Below are 17,848 nucleotides of genomic sequence, written 5' to 3' on the forward strand. Positions count from 1 at the left end.
AACGAACGAGAAGGGTTCCATATTCGGCTGTTCCTACTATACAGCCAAGTTATACATACAAGTTATAGGAGGTGTCCAAAGAACGAAAAGGGTTCCATATTCGGCTGTTCCTTCTATGTGGTTCTCTGATGACTGCTCTAAGGAGTAGTAAGACGGTGTCCAAAGGTCTGTTGGGGGTATCACAGCGATACTCTCGATGAATAGGGGTACCAACTGAGTACGACATGAAGGTCCCATAGTCGTCATACAAGTTATAGGAGGTGTCCAAAGAACGAAAAGGGTTCCATATTCGGCTATTCCTTCTATATGGTTCTCTGATGACTGCTCTAAGGAGTAGTAAGACGGTGTCCAAAGGTCTGTTGGGGGTATCACAGCGATACCCTCGATGAATAGGGGTACCAACTGAGTACGAAATGATGGTCCTCATAGTCGCCATACAAGTTATAGGAGGTGTCCAACGAACGAGAAGGGTTCCATATTCGGCTGTTCCTACTATACAGCCAAGTTATACATACAAGTTATAGGAGGTGTCCAAAGAACGAAAAGGGTTCCATATTCGGCTGTTCCTTCTATGTGGTTCTCTGATGACTGCTCTAAGGAGTAGTAAGACGGTGTCCAAAGGTCTGTTGGGGGTATCACAGCGATACTCTCGATGAATAGGGGTACCAACTGAGTACGACATGAAGGTCCCATAGTCGTCATACAAGTTATAGGAGGTGTCCAACGAACGAGAAGGGTTCCATATTCGGCTGTTCCTACTATATGGTTCTCTGATGACTGCTCTAAGGAGTAGTAAGACGGTGTCCAAAGGTCTGTTGGGGGTATCAAAGCGATACCCTCGATGAATAGGGGTACCAACTGAGTACGACATGAAGGTCCCATAGTCGTCATACAAGTTATAGGAGGTGTCCAAAGAACGAAAAGGGTTCCATATTCGGCAGTTCCTACTATATGGTTCTCTGATGACTGCTCTAAGGAGTAGTAAGACGGTGTCCAAAGGTCTGTTGGGGGTATCAAAGCGATACCCTCGATGAATAGGGGTACCAACTGAGTACGATATGAAGGTCCCCATAGTCGCCATACAAGTTATTGGAGGTGTCCAAAGTACGAAAAGGGTTCCATATTCGGCTGTTCCTACTATATGGTTCTGTGGTGAATGCTCTAAGGAGAAGTAAGACGGTGTCCAAAGGTCTGTTGGGGGTATCAAAACAATACCCTCGATGAAAAGGGGTAACAAATGAGTACGAAATGAAGGTCCCCATAGTCCCATAGTCGCCATACAAGTTATAGGAGGTGCCCAAAGAACGAAAAGGGTTCCATATTCGGCAGTTCCTACTATATGGTTCTCTGATGACTGCTCTAAGGAGTAGTAAGACGGTGTCCAAAGGTCTGTTGGGGGTATCAAAGCGATACCCTCGATGAATAAGGGTACCAACTGAGTACAAAATGAAGGTCCCATAGTCGTCATACAAGTTATAGGAGGTGTCCAAAGTACGAAAAGGGTTACATATTCGGCTGTTCCTACTATATGGTTCTCTGATGACTGCTTGAAGGAGTAGTAAGACGGTGTCCAAAGGTCTGTTGGGGGTATCAAAGCGATACCCTCGATGAATAAGGGTACCAACTAAGTACGAAATGAAGGTCCCCATAGTCCCCATACAAGTTAAAGGAGGTGTCCAAAGAACGAAAAGGGTTCCATATTCGGCTGTTCCTTCTATGTGGTTCTCTGATGACTGCTCTTAGGAGTAGTAAGACGGTGTCCAAAGGTCTGTTGGGGGTATCACAGCGATACCCTCGATGAATAGGGGTACCAACTGAGTACGAAATGAAGGTCCCCATAGTCACCATACAAGTTATAGGAGGTGTCCAAAGAACGAAAAGGGTTCCATATTCGGCTATTCCTTCTATATGGTTCTCTGATGACTGCTCTAAGGAGTAGTAAGACGGTGTCCAAAGGTCTGTTGGGGGTATCACAGCGATACTCTCGATGAATAGGGGTACCAACTGAGTACGACATGAAGGTCCCATAGTCGTCATACAAGTTATAGGAGGTGTCCAACGAACGAGAAGGGTTCCATATTCGGCTGTTCCTACTATATGGTTCGGTGGTGAGTGCTCTAAGGAGAAGTAAGACGGTGTCCAAAGGTCTGTTGGGGGTATCAAAACGATACCCTCGATGAAAAGGGGTAACAAATGAGTACGAAATGAAGGTCCCCATAGTCGCCATACAAGTTATAGGAGGTGTCCAAAGTACGAAAAGGGTTCCATATTCGGCTGTTTCTACAATATGGTTCTCTGATGACTGCTGAAAGGAGTAGTAAGACGGTGTCCAAAGGTCTGCTGGGGGTATCACAGCGATACCCTCGATGAATAGGGGTACCAACTGAGTACGAAATGAAGGTCCCCATAGTCGCCATACAAGTTATAGGAGGTGTCCAAAGAACGAAAAGGGTTCCATATTCGGCTGTTACTACTATATGGTTTTCTGATGACTGCTCTAAGGAGTAGTAAGACGGTGTCCAAAGGTCTGTTGGGGGTATCAAAGCGATACTCTCGATGTATAGGGGTACCAACTGAGTACGAAATGAAGGTCCCCATAGTCGCCATACAAGTTATAGGAGGTGTCCAAAGAACGAAAAGGGTTCCATATTCGGCTGTTCCTACTATATGGTTCTCTGATGACTGCTCTAAGGAGTAGTAAGACGGTGTCCAAAGGTCTGTTGGGGATATCAAAGCGATACCCTCGATGAATAGGGGTACCAACTGAGTACGATATGAAGGTCCCCATAGTCGCCATACAAGTTATAGGAGGTGTCCAAAGAACGAAAAGGGTTCCATATTCGGCTGTTCCTACTATATGGTTCTCTGATGACTGCTCTAAGGAGTAGTAAGACGGTGTCCAAAGGTCTTTGGGGGGTATCAAAGCGATACCCTCGATGAATAAGGGTACCAACTGAGTACGAAATGAAGGTCCCATAGTCGTCATACAAGTTATAGGAGGTGTCCAAAGAACGAAAAGGGTTACATATTCGGCTGTTCCTACTATATGGTTCTCTGATGACTGCTTGAAGGAGTAGTAAGACGGTGTCCAAAGGTCTGTTGGGGGTATCAAAGCGATACCCTCGATGAATAAGGGTACCAACTAAGTACGAAATGAAGGTCCCCATAGTTGCCATACAAGTTAAAGGAGGTGTCCAAAGAACGAAAAGGGTTCCATATTCGGCTGTTCCTACCATATGGTTCTCTGATGACTGCTCTAAGGAGTAGTAAGACGGTGTCCAAAGGTCTGTTGGGGGTATCAAAGCGATACCCTCGATGCATAGGGGTACCAACTGAGTACGATATGCATGTCCCCATAGTCGCCATACAAGTTATAGGAGGTGTCCAAAGTACGAAAAGGGTTCCATATTCAGCTGTTCCTACTATATGGTTCTCTGATGACTGCTCTAAGGAGTAGTAAGACGGTGTCCAAAGGTCTGTTGGGGGTATCAAAGCGATACCCTCGATGAATAGGGGTACCAACTGAGTACGAAATGAAGGTCCCCATAGTCGCCATACAAGTTATAGGAGGTGTCCAAAGTACGAAAAGGGTTCCATATTCGGCTGTTTCTACTATATGGTTCTCTGATGACTGCTTTAAGGAGTAGTAACACGGTGTCCAAAGGTCTGCTGGGGGTATCACAGCGATACTCTCGATGAATAAGGGTACCAACTGAGTACGAAATGAAGGTCCCCATAGTCGCCATACAAGTTATAGGAGGTGTTCAAAGAACGAAAAGGGTTCCATATTCGGCTGTTCCTACTATATGGTTCTCTGATGACTGCTCTAAGGAGTAGTAAGACGGTGTCCAAAGGTCTGTTCGGGGTATCACAGCGATACCCTCGATGAATAGGGGTACCAACTGAGTACGAAATGAAGGTCCCCATAGTCGCCATACAAGTTATAGGAGGTGTCCAAAGAACGAAAAGGGTTCCATATTCGGCTGTTTCTACTATATGGTTCCGTGGTGACTGCTCGAAAGAGTAGTAAGACGGTGTCCAAAGGTCTGTTCGGGGTATCACAGCGATACCCTCGACGAATAGGGGTACCAACTGAGTACGATATGAATGTCCCCATAGTCGCCATACAAGTTATAGGAGGTGTCCAAAGAACGAAAAGGGTTCCATATTCGGCAGTTCCTACTATATGGTTCTCTGATGACTGCTCTAAGGAGTAGTAAGACGGTGTCCAAAGGTCTGTTGGGGGTATCAAAGCGATACCCTCGATGAATAAGGGTACCAACTGAGTACGATATGAAGGTCCCCATAGTCGCCATACAAGTTATAGGAGGTGTCCAAAGTACGAAAAGGGTTCCATATTCGGCTGTTCCTACTATATGGTTCTGTGGTGAATGCTCTAAGGAGTAGTAAGACGGTGTCCAAAGGTCTGTTGGGGGTATCAAAGCGATACCCTCGATGAATAAGGGTACCAACTGAGTACGAAATGAAGGTCCCCATAGTCGCCATACAAGTTATAGGAGGTGTCCAAAGTACGAAAAGGGTTCCATATTCGGCTGTTTCTACTATATGGTTCTCTGATGACTGCTTAAAGGAGTAGTAAGACGGTGTCCAAAGGTCTGCTGGGGGTATCACAGCGATACTCTCGATGAATAAGGGTACCAACTGAGTACGAAATGAAGGTCCCCATAGTCGCCATACAAGTTATAGGAGGTGTCCAAAGAACTGTGGTGACTGCTCTAAGGAGAAGTAAGACTGTGTCCAAAGGTGTGTTGGGGGTATCAAAACAATACCCTCGATGAATAAGGGTACCAACTGAGTACGATATGAAGGTCCCCATAGTCGCCGTACAAGTTATAGGAGGTGTCCAAAGAACGAAAAGGGTTCCATATTCGGCAGTTCCTACTATATGGTTCTCTGATGACTGCTCTAAGGAGTAGTAAGACGGTGTCCAAAGGTCTGTTGGGGGTATCACAGCGATACCTTCGATTAATAGGGGTACCAACTGAGTACGAAATGAAGGTCCCATAATCGCCATACAAGTTATAGGAGGTGTCCAAAGAACGAAAAGGGTTCCATATTCGGCTGTTCCTACCACATGGTTCTTTGATGACTGCTCTAAGGAGGAGTAAGACGGTGGCCAAAGGTCTGTTGGGGGAATCAAAGCGATACCCTCGATGAATAGGGGTACCAACTGAGTACGAAATGAAGATACCCATAGTCGCCATACAAGTTATAGGAGGTGTCCAAAGTACGAAAAGGGTTCCATATTCGGCTGTTTCTACTATATGGTTCTCTGATGACTGCTCTAAGGAGTAGTAAGACGGTGTCGAAAGGTCTGTTGGGGGTATCAAAACAATACCCTCGATGAATAGGGGTACCAACTGAGTACGAAATGAAGATACCCATGGTCGCCATACAAGTTATAGGAGGTGTCCAAAGTACGAAAAGGGTTCCATATTCGGCTGTTCCTACCACATGGTTCTTTGATGACTGCTCTAAGGAGTAGTAAGACGGTGTCCAAAGGTCTGTTGGGGGTATCAAAGCGATACCCTCGATGAATAGGGGTACCAACTGAGTACGATATCCAGGTCCCATAGTCGTCATACAAGTTATAGGAGGGAGAGGCGAACTGTCAACCGTAGTGAGCGGACGCCTTTCGTGTGCTTCTGGTGAAAACAGATTTTCGAAAGGAAACTATATTGAAAACAGTGAAACGTGCGTGCAAAGTTTTTAGTTATCCAGTTTGTACGCCACCTGTGTGAAGTTTCGGTGAAATTCCGTGGAAATATAGTATAAAACGGCACACAAACATTGCGTCGCGCTTCGGCGCGTGTGACCAAAAAAGTGCGTGTGTGGTTAGGTGAGTGTGTGCGTGCGAAGCGCTCCCTTTCGGTGCGGATGAAAGGGAGTCCGCAGCCGCAGTTTGGTTGAGAAAGCCTTTCAGGAGTGTAAAAGTGCTGTGCAAATCACCTCCGAAAAGAGAAAACAAACTCAGTGGTAAAAACAGCATCAAAAAAGAGTGAAAAACGACACGCACTTAGTAGGGCAGTGTGTGTCAGCGTCGGTTTGTGCGTGCGAGGAGTGTTGTTTGCTTGTAGGCTGACAAGTGCACAGTGGAGAGCTCATCGGACATTCCGGTTGATGTCCTGGGAGAGCTCTTCTCTTTAGTGCCACCAGCGCCACCTATGGGGCACTAGCTCAAGTCCTATCAAAGACACACACCATAAAAGCTCCGCACTGAGCTTTTGCCATAAAGGCGAATGCGGACCGCATACCGGCTAGGCGCAAGCGGTTCTCTGATGACTGCTCTAAGGAGTAGTAAGACGGTGTCCAAATGTCTGTTGGGGGTATCAAAGCGATACCCTTGATGAATAGGGGTACCAACTGAGTACGATATGAAGGTCCCATAGTCGCCATACAAGTTATAGGAGGTGTTCAAAGTAAGAAAAAAGTTCCATATTCGGCTGTTCCTACTACATGGTTCACTGATGACTGCTTTAAGGAGTAGTAAGACGGTGTCCAAAGGTCTGTTGGGGGTATCACAGCGATACCCTCGATGAATAGGGGTACCAACTGAGTACGAAATGAAGGTCCCATAATCGCCATACAAGTTATAGGAGGTGTCCAAAGAACGAAAAGGGTTCCATATTCGGCTGTTCCTACCACATGGTTCTTTGATGACTGCTCTAAGGAGTAGTAAGACGGTGTCCAAAGGTCTGTTGGGGGTATCACAGCGATACCCTCGATGAATAGGGGTACCAACTGAGTACGAAATGAAGGTCCCCATAGTCGCCATACAAGTTATAGGAGGTGTCCAAAGTACGAAAAGGGTCCCATATTCGGCTGTTCCTACTATATGGTTCTCTGATGACTGCTCTAAGGAGTAGTAAGACGGTGTCCAAAGGTCTGTTGGGGGTATCACAGCGATACCCTCGATGAATAAGGGTACCAACTGAGTACGATATGAAGGTCCCCATAGTCGCCATACAAGTTATAGGAGATGTCCAAAGAAAGAAAAGGGTTCCATGTTCGGCTCTTCCTACCACATGGTTCTCTGAAGACTGCTCTAAGGAGTAGTAAGATGATGTCCAAAGGTCTGTTGGGGGTATCAAAGCGATACCCTCGATGAATAAGGGTACCAACTGAGTACGATATGAAGGTCCCCATAGTCGCCATACAAGTTAAAGGAGGTGTCCAAAAACGAAAAGGCTTCCATATTCGGCTGTTCCTACTAAATGGTTCTCTGATGACTACTCTAAGGAGTAGTAAGACGGTGTCCAAAGGTCTGTTGGGGGTATCAAAGCGATACCCTCGATGAATAAGGGTACCAACTGAGTACGATATGAAGGTCCCCATAGTCGCCATACAAGTTAAAGGAGGTGTCCAAAGAACGAAAAGGGTTCCATATTCGGCTGTTCCTACTATATGGTTCTCTGATGACTGCTCTAAGGAGTAGTAAGACGGTGTCCAAAGGTCTGTTGGGGGTATCACAGCGATACCCTCGATGAATAGGGGTACCAACTGAGTACGACATGAAGGTCCCCATAGTCGCCATACAAGTTATAGGAGATGTCCAAGGAACGAAAAGGGTTCCATATTCGGCTGTTCCTACTATATAGTTCTCTGATGACTGCTCCAAGGAGTAGTAAGACGGTGTCCAAAGGTCTGTTGGGGGTATCACAGCGATACCCTCGATGAATAGGGGTACCAACTGAGTACGACATGAAAGTCCCATAGTCGTCATACAAGTTATAGGAGGTGTCCAAAGAACGAAAAGGGTTCCATATTCGGCTCTTCCTACCACATGGTTCTCTGAAGACTGCTCTAAGGAGTAGTAAGATGGTGTCCAAAGGTCTGTTGGGGGTATCAAAGCGATACCCTCGATGAATAAGGGTACCAACTGAGTACGATATGAAGGTCCCCATAGTCGCCATACAAGTTAAAGGAGGTGTCCAAAAACGAAAAGGCTTCCATATTCGGCTGTTCCTACTAAATGGTTCTCTGATGACTGCTCTAAGGAGTAGTAAGACGGTGTCCAAAGGTCTGTTGGGGGTATCAAAGCGATACCCTCGATGAATAAGGGTACCAACTGAGTACGATATGAAGGTCCCCATAGTCGCCATACAAGTTAAAGGAGGTGTCCAAAGAACGAAAAGGGTTCCATATTCGGCTGTTCCTACTATATGGTTCTCTGATGACTGCTCTAAGGAGTAGTAAGACGGTGTCCAAAGGTCTGTTGGGGGTATCACAGCGATACCCTCGATGAATAGGGGTACCAACTGAGTACGACATGAAGGTCCCCATAGTCGCCATACAAGTTATAGGAGATGTCCAAGGAACGAAAAGGGTTCCATATTCGGCTGTTCCTACTATATGGTTCTCTGATGACTGCTTTAAGGAGTAGTAAGACGGTGTCCAAAGGTCTGTTGGGGGTATCACAGCGATACCCTCGATGAATAGGGGTACCAACTGAGTACGATATGAAGGTCCCCATAGTCGCCATACAAGTTATAGGAGATGTCCAAGGAACGAAAAGGGTTCCATATTCGGCTGTTCCTACTATATAGTTCTCTGATGACTGCTCCAAGGAGTAGTAAGACGGTGTCCAAAGGTCTGTTGGGGGTATCAAAGCGATACCCTCGATGAATAGGGGTACCAACTGAGTACGATATGAAGGTCCCCATAGTCGCCATACAAGTTATAGGAGATGTCCAAAGAACAAAAAGGGTTCCATGTTCGGCTCTTCCTACCACATGGTTCTCTGAAGACTGCTCTAAGGAGTAGTAAGACGGTGTCCAAAGGTCTTTGGGGGGTATCAAAGCGATACCCTCGATGAATAAGGGTACCAACTGAGTACGATATGAAGGTCCCCATAGTCGCCATACAAGTTAAAGGAGGTGTCCAAAAACGAAAAGGGTTCCATATTCGGCTGTTCCTACTAAATGGTTCTCTGATGACTACTCTAAGGAGTAGTAAGACGGTGTCCAAAGGTCTGTTGGGGGTATCACAGCGATACCCTCGATGAATAGGGGTACCAACTGAGTACGATATGAAGGTCCCCATAGTCGCCATACAAGTTATAGGAGATGTCCAAAGAACGAAAAGGGTTCCATGTTCGGCTGTTCCTACCACATGGTTCTCTGAAGACTGCTCTAAGGAGTAGTAAGACGGTGTCCAAAGGTCTGTTGGGGGTATCAAAGCGATACCCTCGATGAATAGGGGTACCAACTGAGTACGACATGAAGGTCCCATAGTCGTCATATAAGTTAAAGGAGATGTCCAAAGAACGAAAAGGGTTCCATATTCGGCTGTTCCTACTATATGGTTCTCTGATGACTGCTTTAAGGAGTAGTAAGACGGTGTCCAAAGGTCTGTTGGGGGTATCACAGCGATACCCTCGATGAATAGGGGTACCAACTGAGTACGACATGAAAGTCCCATAGTCGTCATACAAGTTATAGGAGGTGTCCAAAGAACGAAAAGGGTTCCATATTCGGCTGTTCCTACTATATGGTTCTCTGATGACTGCTCCAAGGAGTAGTAAGACGGTGTCCTAAGGTCTGTTGGGGGTATCACAGCGATACCCTCGATGAATAGGGATACAGACTGAGTACGACATGAAGGTCCCCATAGTCGCCATACAAGTTATAGGAGATGTCCAAGGAACGAAAAGGGTTCCATATTCGGCTGTTCCTACTATATGGTTCTCTGATGACTGCTTTAAGGAGTAGTAAGACGGTGTCCAAAGGTCTGTTGGGGGTATCACAGCGATACCCTCGATGAATAGGGGTACCAACTGAGTACGATATGAAGGTCCCATAGTCGCCATACAAGTTATAGGAGGTGTCCAAAGAACGAAAAGGGTTCCATATACGGCTGTTCCTACTATATGGTTCCCTGATGACTGCTCTAATGAGTAGTAAGACGGTGTCCAAAGGTCTGTTGGGGGTATCACAGCGATACCCTCGATGAATAAGGGTACCAACTGAGTACGAAATGAAGATCCCCATAGTCACCATATAAGTTAAAGGAGGTGTCCAAAGAACGAGAAGGGTTCCATATTCGGCTGTTCCTACCACATGGTTCTGTGATGACTGCTCTAAGGAGTAGTAAGACGGTGTCCAAAGGTCTGTTGGGGGTATCACAGCGATACCCTCGATGAATAAGGGTACCAACTGAGTACGATATGAAGGTCCCCATAGTCGCCATACAAGTTATAGGAGGTGTCCAAAGTACGAAAAGGGTTCCATATTCTGCTGTTCCTACCACATGGTTCTGTGATGACTGCTTTAAGGAGTAGTAAGACGGTGTCCAAAGGTATGTTGGGGGTATCACAGCGATACCCTCGATGAATAGGGGTACCAACTGAGTACGACATGAAGGTCCCATAGTCGCCATATAAATTGAAGGAGGTGTCCAAAGAACGAGAAGGGTTCCATATTCGGCTGTTCCTACCACATGGTTCTCTGATGACTGCTGTAAGGAGTAGTAAGACGGTGTCCAAAGGTCTGTTGGGGGTATCACAGCGATACCCTCGATGAATAAGGGTACCAACTGAGTACGAAATGAAGGTCCCCATAGTCGCCATATAAGTTAAAGGAGGTGTCCAAAGAACGAGAAGGGTTCCATATTCGGCTGTTCCTACCACATGGTTCTGTGATGACTGCTTGAAGGAGTAGTAAGACGGTTTCCAAAGGTCTGTTGGGGGTATCACAGCGATACCCTCGATGAATAGGGGTACCAACTGAGTACGACATGAAGGTACCATAGTCGCCACATAAGTTGAAGGAGGTGTCCAAAGAACGAGAAGGGTTCCATATTCGGCTGTTCCTACTATATGGTTCTCTGATGACTGCTCTAAGGAGTAGTAAGACGGTGTCCAAAGGTCTGTTGGGGGTATCACAGCGATACCCTCGATGAATAAGGGTACCAACTGAGTACGATATGAAGGTCCCCATGGTCGCCATACAAGTTGTAGGAGGTGTCCAAAGAACAGAAAGGGTTCCATATTCGGCTGTTTCTACTATATGGTTCTCTGATGACTGCTGTAAGGAGTAGTAAGACGGTGTCCAAAGGTCTGTTGGGGGTATCACAGCGATACCCTCGATGAATAGGGGTACCAACTGAGTACGAAATGAAGATCCCCATAGTCGCCATATAAGTTAAAGGAGGTGTCCAAAGAACGAGAAGGGTTCCATATTCGGCTGTTCCTACCACATGGTTCTGTGATGACTGCTTTAAGGAGTAGTAAGACGGTTTCCAAAGGTCTGTTGGGGGTATCACAGCGATACCCTCGATGAATAGGGGTACCAACTGAGTACGACATGAAGGTCCCATAGTCGCCATATAAGTTGAAGGAGGTGTCCAAAGAACGAGAAGGGTTCCATATTCGGCTGTTCCTACCACATGGTTCTCTGATGACTGCTCTAAGGAGTAGTAAGACGGTGTCCAAAGGTCTGTTGGGGGTATCACAGCGATACCCTCGATGAATAAGGGTACCAACTGAGTACGATATGAAGGTCCCCATGGTCGCCATACAAGTTGTAGGAGGTGTCCAAAGAACGAAAAGGGTTCCATATTCGGCTGTTTCTACTATATGGTTCTCTGATGACTGCTCTAAGGAGTAGTAAGACGGTGTCCAAAGGTCTGTTGGGGGTATCAAAGCGATACCCTCGATGAATAAGGGTACCAACTGAGTACGAAATGAAGGTCCCCATAGTCGCCATACAAGTTATAGGAGGTGTCCAAAGAACGAAAAGGGTTCCATATTCGGCTGTTCCTACCACATGGTTCTCTGATGACTGCTCTAAGGAGTAGTAAGACGGTGTCCAAAGGTCTGTTGGGGGTATCAAAGCGATACCCTCGATGAATAGGGGTACCAACTGAGTACGACATGAAGGTCCCCATAGTCGCCATACAAGTTATAGGAGGTGTCCAAAGAACGAAAAGGGTTCCATATTCGGCTGTTCCTACTATATGGTTCTCTGATGACTGCTCTAAGGAGTAGTAAGACGGTGTCCAAAGGTCTGTTGGGGGTATCAAAGCGATACCCTCGATGAATAGGGGTACCAACTGAGTACGAAATGAAGGTCCCCATAGTCGTCATACAAGTTATAGGAGGTGTCCAAAGAACGAAAAGGGTTCCATATTCGGCTGTTCCTACTATATGGTTCTCTGATGACTGCTTTACGGAGTAGTAAGACGGTGTCCAAAGGTCTGTTGGGGGTATCACAGCGATACCCTCGATGAATAGGGGTACCAACTGAGTACGAAATGAAGGTCCCCATAGTCGCCATACGAGTTATAGGAGGTGTCCAAAGAACGAGAAGGGTTCCATATTCGGCTGTTCCTACTATATGGTTCTCTAATGACTGCTCTAAGGAGTAGTAAGACGGTGTCCAAAGGTCTGTTGGGGGTATCAAAGCGATACCCTCGATGAATAAGGGTACCAACTGAGTACGATATGAAGGTCCCCATAGTCGCGATACAAGTTGTAGGAGGTGTCCAAAGAACGAAAAGGGTTCCATATTCGGCTGTTCCTACTATATGGTTCTCTGATGACTGCTCTAAGCAGTAGTAAGACGGTGTCCAAAGGTCTGTTGGGGGTATCACAGCGATACCCTCGATGAATAGGGGTACCAACTGAGTACGAAATGAAGGTCCCCATAGTCGTCATACAAGTTATAGGAGGTGTCCAAAGAACGAAAAGGGTTCCATATTCGGCTGTTCCTACTATATGGTTCTCTGATGACTGCTTTACGGAGTAGTAAGACGGTGTCCAAAGGTCTGTTGGGGGTATCACAGCGATACCCTCGATGAATAGGGGTACCAACTGAGTACGAAATGAAGGTCCCATAGTCGCCATACAAGTTATAGGAGGTGTCCAAAGAACGAAAAGGGTTCCATATTCGGCTGTTCCTACCACATGGTTCTGTGATGACTGCTCTAAGGAGTAGTAAGACGGTGTCCAAAGGTCTGTTGGGGGTATCAAAGCGATACCCTCGATGAATAGGGGTACCAACTGAGTACGATATGCAGGTCCCATAGTCGTCATACAAGTTATAAGAGGGAGAGGCGAACTGTCAACCGAAGCGAGCGGACGCCTTTCGTGTGCTTTTGGTGAAAACAGATTATCGAAAGGAAACTATATTGAAAACAGTGAAACGTGGGTGCAAAGTGTTTAGTTATCTAGTTTGTACGCCACCTGTGTGAAGTTTCGGTGAAAATCCGTGCAAATATAGTATAAAACGGCACACAAACATTGCGTCGCGCTTCGGCGCGTGTGACCAAAAAAGTGCATGTGTGGTTAGGTGAGTGCGTGCGTGCGAAGCGCTCCCTTTCGGTGCGGATGAAAGGGAGCCCGCAGCCGCAGTTTGGTTGAGAAAACCTTTCAGGAGTGTAAAAGTGCTGTGCAAATCACCTCCGAAAAGAGAAAACAAACATTCAGTGGTAAAAACAGCATCAAAAAAGAGTGAAAAACGACGTGGCATAAACACGTGCTAAGGGCACACGCACTTAGTAGGGCAGTGTGTGTCAGTGTCGGTTAGTGCGTGCGAGGTGTGCTGTTTGCTTATAGACTGACAAGTGCACAGTGGAGAACTCATCGGACATTCCGGTTGATGTCCTGAGAGAGCTCTTCTCTTTAGTGCCATAAAAGCTCCGCACTGAGCTTTTGCCATAAAGGCGAATGCGGACAGCATACCGGCTAGGCGCAGAAGTCTAGCAACTGCTGGGCAGAGCAACGAACCGGACAGCGGTAGCCATGCAAGAGGAGGAGAGCGGGTCTGATGGGTCGGTGGATGCAGAGGCCACCGTAACCGTCAACCCGAAAAAAATGAAGATGTCGCCGCGAGTAGTGGTGACGCTCCTGTCGTTGGGAACGCTGTCGTCACTATGCAGCGCAACGGGAGCACCCACGCCAGCCCCGAGGGGAACGCCAGGGACACCAGGAGAGCCGGATGCGGGAGCGCGGACGAGTACCGCCCCCGCCCCCACACCGTCACCACGGATATCGGTATCTCCCGAGATGCTGGCGCCAGTCGCATCGCCGTCGGTAGAGGAATAAAAAATATATATATATAAAAAAATATAAAAAAGTTATAGGAGGTGTCCAAAGAACGAAAAGGGTTCCATATTCCGCTGTTCCTACTATATGGTTCTCTGATGACTGCTTTACGGAGTAGTAAGACGGTGTCCAAAGGTCTGTTGGGGGTATCAAAGCGATACCCTCGATGAATAAGGGTACCAACTGAGTACGAAATGAAGGTCCCCATAGTCGCCATACAAGTTATAGGAGGTGTCCAAAGAACGAAAAGGGTTCCATATTCGGCTGTTCCTACTATATGGTTCTCTGATGACTGCTCTAAGCAGTAGTAAGACGGTGTCCAAAGGTCTGTTGGGGGTATCAAAGCGATACCCTCGATGAATAGGGGTACCAATTGAGTACGAAATGAAGGTCCCATAGTCGCCATACAAGTTATAGGAGGGAGAGGCGAACCGTCAACCGAAGCGAGCGGACGCCTTTCGTGTGCTTTTGGTGAAAACAGATTATCGAAAGGAAACTATATTGAAAACAGTGAAACGTGGGTGCAAAGTGTTTAGTTATCCAGTTTGTACGCCACCTGTGTGAAGTTTCGGTGAAAATCCGTGCAAATAAAGTATAAAACGGCACACAAACATTGCGTCTCGCTTCGGCGCGTGTGACCAAAAAAGTGCGTGTGTGGTTAGGTGAGTGCGTGCGTGCGAAGCGCTCCCTTTCGGTGCGGATGAAAGGGAGCCCGCAGCCGCAGTTTGGTTGAGAAAACCTTTCAGGAGTGTAAAATTGCTGTGCAAATCACCTCCGAAAAGAGAGAACATTCAGTGGTAAAAACAGCATCAAAAAAGAGTGAAAAACGACGTGGCATAAACACGTGCTAAGGGCACACGCACTTAGTAGGGCTGTGTGTGTCAGTGTCGGTTAGTGCGTGCGAGGTGTGTCGTTTGCTTATAGACTGACAAGTGCACAGTGGAGAACTCATCGGACATTCCGGTTGATGTCCTGGGAGAGCTTTTCTCTTTAGTGCCACCAGCGCCACCTATGGGGCACTAGCTCAAGTCCTATCAAAGACACACACCATAAAAGCTCCGCACTGAGCTTTTGCCATAAAGGCGAATGCGGACCGCATACCGGCTAGGCGCAGAAGTCTAGCAACTGCTGGGCAGAGCAACGAACCGGACAGCAGTAGCCATGCAAGAGGAGGAGAGCGGGTCTGATGGGTCGGTGGATGCAGAGGCCACCGTAACCGTCAACCCGAAAAAAATGAAGATGTCGCCGCGAGTAGTGGTGACGCTCCTGTCGCCGGGAACGCTGTCGTCACTATGCAGCGCAACGGGAGCACCCACGCCAGCCCCGAGGGGAACGCCAGGGACACCAGGAGAGTCGGATGCGGGAGCGCGGACGAGTACCGCCCCCACCCCCATACCGTCACCACGGATATCGGTGTCTCCCGAGATGCTGGCGCCAGTCGCATCGCCGTCGGTAGAGGAATAAAAATAAAAAAAATAAAATAAAAAAAAAGTTATAGGAGGTGTCCAAAGAACGAAAAGGGTTCCATATTCGGCTGTTTCTACTATATGGTTCTCTGATGACTGCTCTAAGGAGTAGTAAGACGGTGTCCAAAGGTCTGTTGGGGGTATCAAAGCGATACCCTCGATGAATAAGGGTACCAACTGAGTACGATATGAAGGTCCCCATAGTCGTCATACAAGTTATAGGAGGTGTCCAAAGTACGAAAAGGGTTCCATATTCGGCTGTTCCTACCACATGGTTCTCTGATGACTGCTCTAAGGAGTAGTAAGACGGTGTCCAAAGGTCTGTTGGGGGTATCACAGCGATACCCTCGATGAATAGGGGTACCAACTGAGTACGAAATGAAGATCCCCATAGTCGCCATATAAGTTATAGGAGGTGTCCAAAGAACGAGAAGGGTTCCATATTCGGCTGTTCCTACCATATGGTTCTCTGATGACTGCTTTAAGGAGTAGTAAGACGGTGTCCAAAGGTCTGTTGGGGGTATCACAGCGATACCCTCGATGAATAGGGGTACCAACTGAGTACGACATGAAGGTCCCATAGTCGTCATACAAGTTATAGGAGGTGTCCAAAGAACGAGAAGGGTTCCATATTCGGCTGTTCCTACTATATGGTTCTCTGATGACTGCTCTAAGGAGTAGTAAGACGGTGTCCAAAGGTCTGTTGGGGGTATCACAGCGATACCCTCGATGAATAAGGGTACCAACTGAGTACGATATGAAGGTCCCCATAGTCGCCATACAAGTTGTAGGAGGTGTCCAAAGAACGAAAAGGGTTCCATATTCGGCTGTTCCTACCACATGGTTCTCTGATGACTGCTTAAGGAGTAGTAAGACGGTGTCCAAAGGTCTGTTGGGGGTATCACAGCGATACCCTCGATGAATAGGGGTACCAACTGAGTACGAAATGAAGGTCCCCATAGTCGCCATATAAGTTATAGGAGGTGTCCAAAGAACGAAAAGGGTTCCATATTCGGCTGTTCCTACCACATGGTTCTGTGATGACTGCTTTAAGGAGTAGTAAGTTTTCCAAAGGTCTGTTGGGGGTATCACAGCGATACCCTCGATGAATAGGGGTACCAACTGAGTACGAAATGAAGGTCCCCATAGTCGTCATACAAGTTATAGGAGGTGTCCAAAGAACGAAAAGGGTTCCATATTCGGCTGTTCCTACTATATGGTTCTCTGATGACTGCTCTAAGGAGTAGTAAGACGGTGTCCAAAGGTCTGTTGGGGGTATCACAGCAATACCCTCGATGAATAAGGGTACCAACTGAGTTCGAAATGAAGGTCCCCATAGTCGCCATATAAGTTAAAGGAGGTGTCCAAAGAACGAGAAGGGTTCCATATTCGGCTGTTCCTACCACATGGTTCTGTGATGACTGCTTTAAGGAGTAGTAAGACGGTGTCCAAAGGTCTGTTGGGGGTATCACAGCGATACCCTCGATGAATAGGGGTACCAACTGAGTACGACATGAAGGTCCCATAGTCGCCATATAAGTTATAGGAGGTGTCCAAAGAACGAGAAGGGTTCCATATTCGGCTGTTCCTACTATATGGTTCTCTGATGACTGCTCTAAGGAGTAGTGAGACGGTGTCCAAAGGTCTGTTGGGGGTATCACAGCGATACCCTCGATGAATAGGGGTACCAACTGAGTACGAAATGAAGGTCCCCATAGTCGCCATACAAGTTATAGGAGGTGTCCAAAGAACGAAAAGGGTTCCATATTCGGCTGTTCCTACTATATGGTTCTCTGATGACTGCTCTAAGGAGTAGTAAGACGGTGTCCAAAGGTCTGTTGGGGGTATCACAGCGATACCCTCGATGAATAGGGGTACCAACTGAGTACGAAATGAAGGTCCCCATAGTCGCCATACAAGTTATAGGAGGTGTCCAAAGAACGAAAAGGGTTCCATATTCGGCTGTTCCTACTATATGGTTCTCTGATGACTGCTCTAAGGAGTAGTAAGACGGTGTCCAAAGGTCTGTTGGGGGTATCACAGCGATACCCTCGATGAATAAGGGTACCAACTGAGTACGAAATGAAGGTCCCCATAGTCGCCATACAAGTTATAGGAGGTGTCCAAAGAACGAAAAGGGTTCCATATTCGGCTGTTCCTACTATATGGTTCTCTGATGACTGCTCTAAGGAGTAGTGAGACGGTGTCCAAAGGTCTGTTGGGGGTATCACAGCGATACCCTCGATGAATAGGGGTACCAACTGAGTACGATATGAAGGTCCCCATAGTCGCCATACAAGTTATAGGAGGTGTCCAA

The sequence above is a fragment of the Anopheles stephensi genome, unplaced genomic scaffold (genome assembly GCF_013141755.1).
Source record: "Anopheles stephensi strain Indian unplaced genomic scaffold, UCI_ANSTEP_V1.0 ucontig369, whole genome shotgun sequence".
Taxonomy (NCBI): Eukaryota; Metazoa; Arthropoda; class Insecta; order Diptera; family Culicidae; genus Anopheles; species Anopheles stephensi.